This window comes from Xenopus laevis, chromosome 5S, assembly GCF_017654675.1.
Source record: "Xenopus laevis strain J_2021 chromosome 5S, Xenopus_laevis_v10.1, whole genome shotgun sequence".
Taxonomy (NCBI): domain Eukaryota; kingdom Metazoa; phylum Chordata; class Amphibia; order Anura; family Pipidae; genus Xenopus; species Xenopus laevis.
This window is the reverse complement of record NC_054380.1, coordinates 36138624-36149255: the sequence shown is the minus strand read 5'-3', so window position 1 is coordinate 36149255 and position 10632 is coordinate 36138624.

Below are 10632 nucleotides of genomic sequence, written 5' to 3'. Positions count from 1 at the left end.
CAATGACCAGATTTGAGTTAAAAAAAATATGGGCCCAAACCCAGAGTCTACCAGTACCATAGCAACACTCCCGTTGACATTGTATTGTAAAATAAGATTAAGATATATATTCATTCTGAAAATGTTGTTCCACTTTTCTTTGTTTACGGGTTAGTTCATGTTTAAGTTAAAACTATTGCTCTGTGAAGCTACAATTGTATTCTTCTTTTATTATTTTTCTTTTTATTCAGGCCCATATTCATTCATATTCTAGTCTCTCATTCAACCACTGCCTGGTTGCTAGGGAAAATTGCATCCTAGTAGCCAGATAGCTGCTGATAGATGCAAAACAATGACCAAAATCATTATATAAAACAAATAGTTGTGATGAGCAAACCTGGAATCATCTGTCATTGATTTGCAGTGAAATTCTGAAATTCTTCATCTGTGAATTTTTCTCAGCAGCAAAATGTTGCCAAGGCAAAAACTTGGCCATAAAAAAAAACACCCATTGAGTTGTTGAGACAAAAACTGTGCTTACCTTTTCTTTTTTTCCAGCTTTGAATGGCTGTCCCCAAGACTACACAGCAGCTTGTTTATATAAACTATACCAGTTTTATCAGTGTAGCACAACAGTACATTATATTTTCATTACTCAAAGATACTGTAGTTTTTTGGTCTTACTGGTTCCTTTAAAGGTGTTACAGAAGCAGCCCTCACAACTAGTGATGAGCGAAATCTTTCACCAGGTTTCACCACAAAAAACATACTACAGTGGGTGAAAACATTAGTTGCACAATTTGTCTGGCCAAACAAAAATGTCGCCCATGGACTGCAATGCATTTAGTGAATTTTTTGCCGTTTTGTTTTTTTAGGCAATGCAAAGCTGGTAAGATTCATGCATCACTATTCACACACAACATCATCTGGCAGTGCATTTCACAAACTCACTGTGAAGAACCACCTAAGCTACTGCAAATAAAAGTTCTTTTACTCTAGTCAAAAAGGTGGCCTCTGGTCCAATGATCCATTTTATGGAAAAATAGATCTCCAGATATTGGTCTATGATGCCCTCTAATGTACTTATGAAGAGTAATCATGTCTCCTGGCAAGTGTCTTTTTTCCAGAGAAAACATTGCATACTCCAGGTGAGGCCTTACCAGGGACCTATAAAGAGGCAAAATTATGTTTTCATCCTTTAATATGCAAGGTAGTACTTTAGAACCTGGAGATAGCAAATTTCTTTCAATGTTGGCAGCGGCATAACAATAGAGGCAGCAGATCCAGGGGCCACAGGTAGGGTTGACACCTGGCCGGTATTTTACCGGCCTAGCCGGTAAAATACCTGCCAAGGCCGGGGCCGGTATTACAAATTTACCGGCAATGTAGCTGCCGGTAAATCTGTAATACGATTAAAAGGAGCCCCGGCCTGCCCCCAATCCCCTGGAACATCCCCTGGAACTTACCTTTTCTCTTACTTCTTCTAGCGTCCGTGGTGTCCGTGTCTTGGCCCCGCCCCTTTTGTCATCACGACCCACCCCTTTTGACGTCATGGCTTGCCCCTTCGTGTCCCCACCCCCCAGCAGCCGGTAAAAGATTTTTAAAAAGGTGGCAACCCTAGCCACAGGTGACCTGTCACAATTGTCAAATCATGACTCATCTGAGAATTTTTTTCATGTCACAGGTAACCTGATAGTTAAGCTGGGTTGGGCACCTAAAGCCCTACTGCAATTTCTTGGGGGAGGTGATAGAACCCAGCTCTGCTGCCAAGCTCGAATTCCCCGTGAAGCAGAATAATGTTCAGCTGGTCAAAGTAGCACTGTACCCTTTTCCTTTCACATACATGGATCCAGTCTATTAAATGTCTCATTAACTATTTCTTTTGATTCCTAAAATACTCCTATCTACTTCATATTGACCTAAGTACATTATATCTTTACCCAAGATGAATTTCAATTACTCATTCTATCGCTTTAAGCTCTATTATACTTTAATTAACTTATCATTTTTTAAATCATGGTCACATTACTTGTGATTTGCACCCTGTCTTGTATAAGTATGCTACCTATTCAGTATATTATACATGATGCCAGTGTTATTCAGAGTGTAGAATTATCAAAGAAAAGGATGGCTTCATTTTTATTCCATAAAAAGGTGTTAATCATTGACATTACAGTTTTGAAATTATCATCAATCAATAATTAACCTGTCATCCCAATAGCTGAAAATTTGGATCAGATTACATAACTGACACGGTTTCCAATGCTTGTAATGAACCATAATATTGCCAAGTTCACTGTACCCATTACATTTGTAATTCCCCCAGGTATATACAAAAGAGTTAGTCAGATATTGTGCAAGGGTTACATAGTTAAATCGGGTTGAAAAAGACAAAGCCCATCAAGTTCAACCCCACCAAATAAAACCCAGCATCCATACAAACACCCCTCCATACCTTCACATAAATTAAATATACCCATATCTATACTAACTATAGAGTTTAGTAACACAATAGCGAAGGTAAATCCTTCGACTTCGATATTCGAAGTCAAAGGATTTCAGGATTTCAATTCGGCAGTCGAATATCGAGGGTTAATTAACCCTCGATATTCGACCATAAGTAAATCTGCCCCTATGTGTTATAGATATATATATATATATATATATATATATATATATATATATATATATATATATATACAGTATATATATAACGTACCTCTAATGTCTGCATCAAAGTTGGCTTTATGGCATCCTTATTTAATACTTCTAATGCACCAGTGGCCCCCTTAAAAAAAGAAAGTTAAGACCTTTGGTTTTGTTCACTTTAAGAAGAAACAATCAATACATAAACAAATACATATATATATATATATATATATATATATATATATATATATATATATATATATATATATATATATATACTGTATGTATGGAAAAAGCAGATTATGTGCAAAGAGCATTGTTTGTTTGCTGAAAGAATATGAGACATTGAATCACTTGTGCCATCTCTTTACAGTTCTTCTTTTCTCTTTCACTTTACCTTCATTATATCTGCACAATAAAGGACAACTTGCACACACTCACTGGTTTCGTTCGAAATCCTACCTTGTTTAAATACAGGATCATACATAACTGACACAGTTTCCAATGCTTGCAATGAAACATAATATTGCCAAGTTCACTGTACCCATTACATCTGTAATTCTCCCAGGTATATACAAAAGAGTTAGTCAGATATTGTACAAGGGTTACATAGTTCCATAGTTAAATTGGGTTGAAAAAGACAAAGTCCATCAAGTTCAACCCCTCCAAATAAAAACCCAGCATCCATACACACACCCCTCCATACCATCACATAAATTAAATATACCCATATCTATACTAACTATAGAGTTTAGTAACACAATAGCCTTTGATATTATGTCTGTTCAAGAAATCATCCAAGCCATTCTTAAAGGCAAAAAAGCAGGAATTTGTCTACAAAAATCATAGTCCTGGAAGATGGTGCCAGAAAAATATGTTTCCTTGCTGTGTCCATTGCTAATTAATGAGAGCATAGCTTGCTGATAGAAAGATGAATTACTGTATATCTTTGTATTCCTGGGTGTGATGAGATAATTGTAGAGTCTGACAAGAATGAAGTGTGAAAAGATGGGAATAAATACTACAAAGTTGCAGTTGGCTGCACTCCATATAAGATTCCTAAATACATTTCTGAAATACTGGGGAGACAAAGTAAACACTGGCTGATAAAACTGCTCTCACTTATAACCTGAACTACGGCACAGGTTTAAAAATGTAATTTGAAAAAAAGAGTGGTGATTTTCCAACGTGCACATAAAATTCCAGCTCAAAGCAATATTCTTTTATTTACCCCACTGGACCAGCCAAACTGGCTTTTTTCATATTTGCTGTATGAAGGGGAAACTTTCAACACCTTATTCTTCATTGTTATATGAACTAGTTTTTAACAAAGACTCATGGTTTACTCTCAGCAAAACGAAATGTTTAACTTTTGGCTGAAATAAGATGTAATTTAGTGCAATTCTGGAATGATGACAAGACTCACAGCAAGATCAATGATTTGAAATGTTTAATATGGCCATACACAAAAAGATGTGGTCACACAAATAAAGAGCCAAAGAGCTAAAGGTTTGGAAAGACCCATGCAGAGCAGTCAGCTTTCTACCTGGGCCCATTGGAACTACAGTTATTGAAGGCTGAAAAGAGCATATACGGTATATAATTTTTTGGGTTTCCCATTGAAATCAACAGGAGGCAGCAGGGATGTGATAAAACACCTATAGTGCCATCTACCTGTAAGTGTTTTTAACTTTTATCAGATGTGTCAGTTTTTATTAATTTTATTGCCCAAGGCTGTATGCAAGCTAACACTCTTTAACACAAGAAATAAACCACCTACTATATGCAGAAAAGTGTTTAAATATCAAGTCATACTGTCCTTGTTGCTGCTGCTGCCCTAGGCCTAAGTATCTACAGATTATTGCCAGTAGAAAATAATTGTTTTCTTTGCGTCCTCCAGGCAGCACACCAATGGGTTAACATCCTGATCCTCTCTGATAGGACAGAACTACAAGACAGAAAAAACATTCATAAGCTCCCCCTACCCCCTCTCTGGTATTGTTTTTTTCTGTCCTCAAAAAGATAGGAAGAGGAGTGGGCCGAAGGGCCTGAAGAACCAGGTTTTTTTTTCCAAAACTTGAAGGCCGCATGAGTGACCACCTTATGGGTGGGTCATTCAGGGGTTGTATACCCTTAGGCTTACCAGGGAGCGCATGGGTCCGAGGTTGCAGGCGGTGGCTTGGCAAGCTGGAAGACAGGTGTGGCAGGAGGCGTCCCTGTAGTTCCGTTCGTTCGCCTGGCGTTTTTTTTCGCCTGGCGTCCGTTCGCCCTGGTGTCTGGGTCAGAGGCGCAAGATGATGACGTCACGGGCGCTAAGGACGAGCGCGAGCGGCGTTCGGGTGCAGGGTGAGTACCCTAATTTTATGCTCACTTCCTGGGGCAAGTAGAGGTATTTAAAGGCCCTCCTTGGTGTAGCTCTTTGGCTGTAGTTCCTGTAGCTTGTGCTGCCAGGCTGCATATTTGAACGGAGGCTGCTAAGGTAGTGTATCCTTTAGCAGGTCCACTGTTGTAACTTGTTTGATTGATACAAAGTAAGAGCTACCTCTCTCTCTCTCTTTTTACTAGATGTCTGATCCTAAATCTGGGAAAAGAAAGAGGAAGTCGAAACATAGTGCATGCTCTGATTGTGGTCAGCCTCTGCCAGAGGACTGTGTGGAATCAAAATGCAGAAGTTGTGCTAATACCACGAATGTGCAGGATCTTTCTAAAGTGGAGGATTTTGTGTCATGGTTTAAAGACATGTTATCTAAAACCTTTGAGGAGGTTAAATCATCCGCTGTTAATAAACCTTCAGAAAGGGCAGAGTCGGATTTGGAAGATGGGGTGTTACTTGATTCAGAGTCATCTGACACGCTTGAACAGGAGAAGTCAAAAGATTAATATTTTCTGTTTCCCCTTGAAAAAATGCCACGTTTAATTAAAGAAGTGAGGAGAGTAGTTGGTCCCCAAAGTACTTCCTCTGAGTCATCCAAACAAGAGGATTTGTTGTTCATGACTCCAAAAAAATCATATAGCTTTCCGATTCATTCCTCTATTAAGCTGTTGTTTGAAAAGGAGTGGAAGAATCCAGGGAAAAAGCCAGAAAGCACGAAGAGATTTAGGGAAATGTTTCCTTTTGACTCTCAGGATGTGCAACAATGGGAAGAGCCTCCTAAAGTAGATGTGTCAATAGCCCGGTTGTCTAAAAGAACGACTATACCGGTTGAAGAATCAGCCATAAAAGATCAAATGGATCGTAGGGCTGAGTGTGCTCTTCGGAGGTCTTATTCAGCGGGGTCAAATGTTTGTAAGCCATCGCTGGCTGCGGTGGCAGTCTCCAGGTCCTTAAAATTCTGGCTATCTTCCTTGGAAGAAGAAATCAATTCGGGCACCTCCAGAGATACCTTACTTGATATGTTGTATCCAATCAAGTTGGCATCAGATTTCTTGTGCGATGTTTCCATTGAGACTTTGAAGTCAGGGGCCAGGACAATGGCACTCTCCACAGTAGGTCGAAGAGCTCTTTGGCTGAAGTCGTGGTCGGCTGATGTGACATCAAAGAATAGTTTGATCTCTATGCCATTTGAGCCTGGGAAACTTTTTGGATCACACCTGGATAAGTTAATTGAGAGTTTGGCTCCAGGAAAGGATAAAACACTTCCACAGGATAAAGTGAAACCGCAGAAAAAGCCTTTTTTTCGGTATTCAAGAAGCTCTCCGGCTCGGTCTTCCTCTCAGAGAGGACCTTCCTTTCGTGAATATGATAGACGAAGGGAGTTTTATCGAAACCGAGGATTCGGAAGAAGAAACTTCAATAGCAATCCTAGCCAGAAAAAAGATTCCCCAAAGAAAAAATCTTCTGAGTTCTGACGCCAGGAGCCAGGAAGCGGTTGGGGGAAGGCTAGCCTTTTTTCTACCAGCTTGGGAAACCACCACCAACGATTCCTGGGTGCTAAGGATAATAGAGAATGGTTATTTGATAAATTTTCAAAAATACCCCCTACAAAGATATTGTCTGAACAAAAGGAAGTCGGATCCAGAAAGACGTTTGTTCTTAGAAAATGCAATTTCGGATTTCATCACCTCCAAAGTGTTGGAACCAGTTCCTGTGGCAGAGCAAGGAAAAGGGATCTATTCCCATGTGTTCCTAGTACCAAAAGCGGATGGTCGATTTCGACTAGTGATAGATTTAAAGCATTTAAACAAGTATATAAGGAAAGAAAAGTTTCGCATGGAAACAATAAGATCTGCAATAGGAATTCTGCAAGAAGGGGATGTGATGGCGACCCTAGATTTAAAAGATGCTTATCTTCACATACCAGTTCACCACGAAAGTCGAAGGTTTCTCAGAATTGCAATTTTTCTGGGTCCAGTCCTTCATCATCTGCAGTTCAGAGCCCTTCCGTTCGGATTAACATCAGCGCCAAGGATCTTTACAAAGATCATTGTCGTCCTTGCAGCGGCATTGAGAAAAAAGGGAATATTCGTGGTACCGTATTTGGACGACTGGCTTCTAAAAGCTTCCAGCGTAGCTCAGCTAGAAGATCACCTGAAGCTGACAATAGATCTACTTACAGCGCACGGATGGATCTTAAACGAAAAAAAGTCGAGTCTGCAGCCTTCTACCTCTGCCAGGTTCTTGGGGCTTATCTTGGACACAGTCCGAATGAGAGTTTTTCTTCCGCAAGAGAAGATACAGAGATTGTGTTCAGCAGTGAAAGATCTCAAGAGAGCTCGTTCAGTGTCTATTCGTCAAGCAATGAAACTGTTGGGCCTGATGACTGCCTCATTGGAAGCAGTTCCTTGGGCGAGAGCGCACATGCGTCCCCTGCAGAGGGCGATTCTTCTGCAATGGAACGGGGATCCCAATTCATTGGATCGTTACTTCAAAGTTCCAGCGGAGGTGAAGAGTCAATTGAGCTGGTGGATGAATCCCCGGAGATTGGCTCAAGGAAAATCATTCAAGACACCTTCTTTTCAGATAGTGACGACGGACGCCTCAGCCTGGGGCTGGGGAGCTCATATGGAAGGCCAAGTGATCCAAGGGAGATGGAATTCTTGGGAGCAGGTTCGGTCTTCGAATTTCAAGGAGCTCAAGGCCATCAGGTTAGCCCTCAGGTACTTTCAACCTCTTCTAGGGAAGAAGGAGGTACTGGTACGGTCAGACAACGCGGCAGCTGTGTTTTACGTCAACAAGCAGGGGGGAACCCGAGCTCCATTGTTGATGGAGCAATGTCACAAACTGATGGTATGGGCAGAAGGTCACCTCAATCTCCTCAGAGCAGTCCATATATGAGGAATGGACAATGTGCTGGCAGACCGTCTCAGCAGATCTCACATAGATCACGGGGAATGGGAACTCAATCCCCAAGTCTTCAGATTATTAGCCAACAAATGGGGTTATCCCCAGATAGATCTAATGGCGACAAGGGACAACAAGAAACTGGCCTGTTTTTGTTCACTGAACAAAGGAGACAACCCGAATTACCTGGATGCCATGTCGATTCCTTGGGGCTTCAGATTGGCTTATCTGTTCCCTCCCTTACCAATGATACAGAGATCGCTACAGAAGATCAGGGTAGAGAAAGCTTCTGTGATACTAATTGCTCCGTTTTGGCCAAGGAGGACTTGGTTCTCGGACCTGATGAATCTGTCCAGGGGGGAATATTACAGACTGCCTATCAGAGAAGATCTTCTGTTACAGGGCGAGATGAAATATCCAAATTTGGAACGCCTGAGCTTGACGGCCTGGAGGCTGATAGGGAAGCATTGACAGGTCAAGGTCTTTCGGAGGAAGTAGTGAATACTTTGATGAATTCAAGGAAGAAATCCACTTCAAAAATATACGGAAGGGTGTACCTTTGTTTTCAAGAATGGAAGAAAGATAAGGGGCTGAATGAATCTAATTCCATTCCAGTGATTTTACAATTTCTTCAAGATGGGTTTACAAAGGGGCTGAAACCGAGTACACTTAAAGTGCATATTTCGGCATTGGCAAATATGTTACATCTTAACCTGTCTTCGAATCCGTTAATCAAGAGGTTTCTAAAAGCTGCATCAAAACTTAGACCTTCAATAAAACCGTTGGTGGCTCCTTGGGATTTAAATACAGTCCTTTCAGCCTTGTGTGAGGTCCCGTTTGAACCCTTGCCTGATATTGGATATAAGTTTTTGTCATGGAAAGCTTCCTTCCTTGTGGCGATAACATCAGCAAGAAGGATTGGAGAGTTACAGGCATTAGCGGTAGACCCGCCTTACACCACCTTTTTCGATGATAGAGTTGTTCTAAGGACTTTACCTTTCTTCCAGCCAAAAGTTCCTTCTACAACCAACATTAATGCGGAGATTATTCTTCCAAGGTTTAATGAAACCTTGACAGAGTCAAATAATAAGCTGTGCAGTTTGGATGTCCACAGATGTCTATCTACATATATTGAGAAATCAAAATCCTTTAGGAAATCTGAGCATTTGTTTGTTCTGTTTTCAGGGAAAAGAAAAGGTCTCAAGGCCTCGAAATCCACCCTCGCTTCATGGGTGAAGAATTCCATTCTATCAGCTTACACAGCTACTGGTCTAAAGGCTCCAGATTTGATTAAAGCTCATTCAACGAGGGCCGTTTCTACATCCTGGGCAGAAAAGTCTGCGGTGTCTGCAGCTGATATATGCAGATCTGCGACTTGGAGTAATCTACATACCTTTTCAAAGTTCTACAGGTTGGATGTGGCAGCCTCGCAAGATGCAGCGTATGGCAGCCGGATTCTTCAAACAGCCTTGTAATTTTCTCCCTCCCTTAATATGGCTTGCTAAGTCCCATTGGTGTGCTGCCTGGAGGACGCAAAGAAAATTGAAAATTTGTATTCTTACCTGAAATTTTCTTTTTCTTTAGTCCGAAAGGCAGCACAGATATTCCCTCCCAAAATAAATTACTGAAGCATTGTGGTGTTGTCTATCTTTTTGGTGCTATGAAAGTTACAATACCAGAGAGGGGGTAGGGGGAGCTTATGAATGTTTTTTCTGTCTTGTAGTTCTGTCCTATCAGAGAGGAACAGGATGTTAACCCATTGGTGTGCTGCCTTTCGGACTAAAGAAAAAGAAAATTTCAGGTAAGAATACAAATTTTCAATTTTTAGAATTCTGTAATTTTTTTAAGGGGCCACTTACCTTAAAATAAACTTTCAGTGCTGACAGCAGAATAATACTGCTTTAATTTGTTTGTGGTTTTAAAAGTATTCATATGTTTTGTTATGTGGCATACACAAAACTCTTTTATTACATTACCCTTAATGGTACTGCACTAGGAAAATCCATTATGGAAAAGGACCTTGGAGTCCTTGTAGATGATAAACTTGGCTGTAGCAAGCAATGCCAGTCAGCAGCATCAAGGGCAAATAAGGTCTTGAGTTGTATTAAAAGGGGCATAGAATCACGGGAGGAGGGGGTCATTCTTCCACTTTGAGCACTGGTAAGGCCCCATCTAGAATATGCCGTACAGTTTTGGTCTCCATCACTCAAACAGGACATTATTTTATTAGAGAGGGTACAGAGAAGGGCAACTAAGCTGGTGAAAGGTATGGAAAATCTTAGCTATGAGGAAAGACTGGCCAAATTGGGGATGTTCACGCTGGAGAAGAGGCGTTTAAGGGGTGATGTGATAACCAGCGGCGTAACTACCAGGGGTGAAGGGGGTGCGATCGCACCCGGGTCCACATCCCCTTGGGGCCCACTGAAGCCGCAATAACGGTTATCGCTGGAGGAGGGGCAGGGGGAGATTTTACAGCTCGCATGATTCATAGGGGGAGGGCCCAACAGGGGGGCCCAGGTGCCCATGCTGTACCAAGACGCCACTGGTAAAAACTATGTATAAATATATAAGGGGATCATATAATAATCTCTCTAATGCTTTATTTACCAGTAGGTCTTTCCAGCTGACACAAGGTCACCCATTCCGATTAGAAGAAAAAAGGTTCTGCCTAAATATTCGGAAGGGGTTTTTTTACAGTGAGAGCTGTGAAGATGTGGAATTTT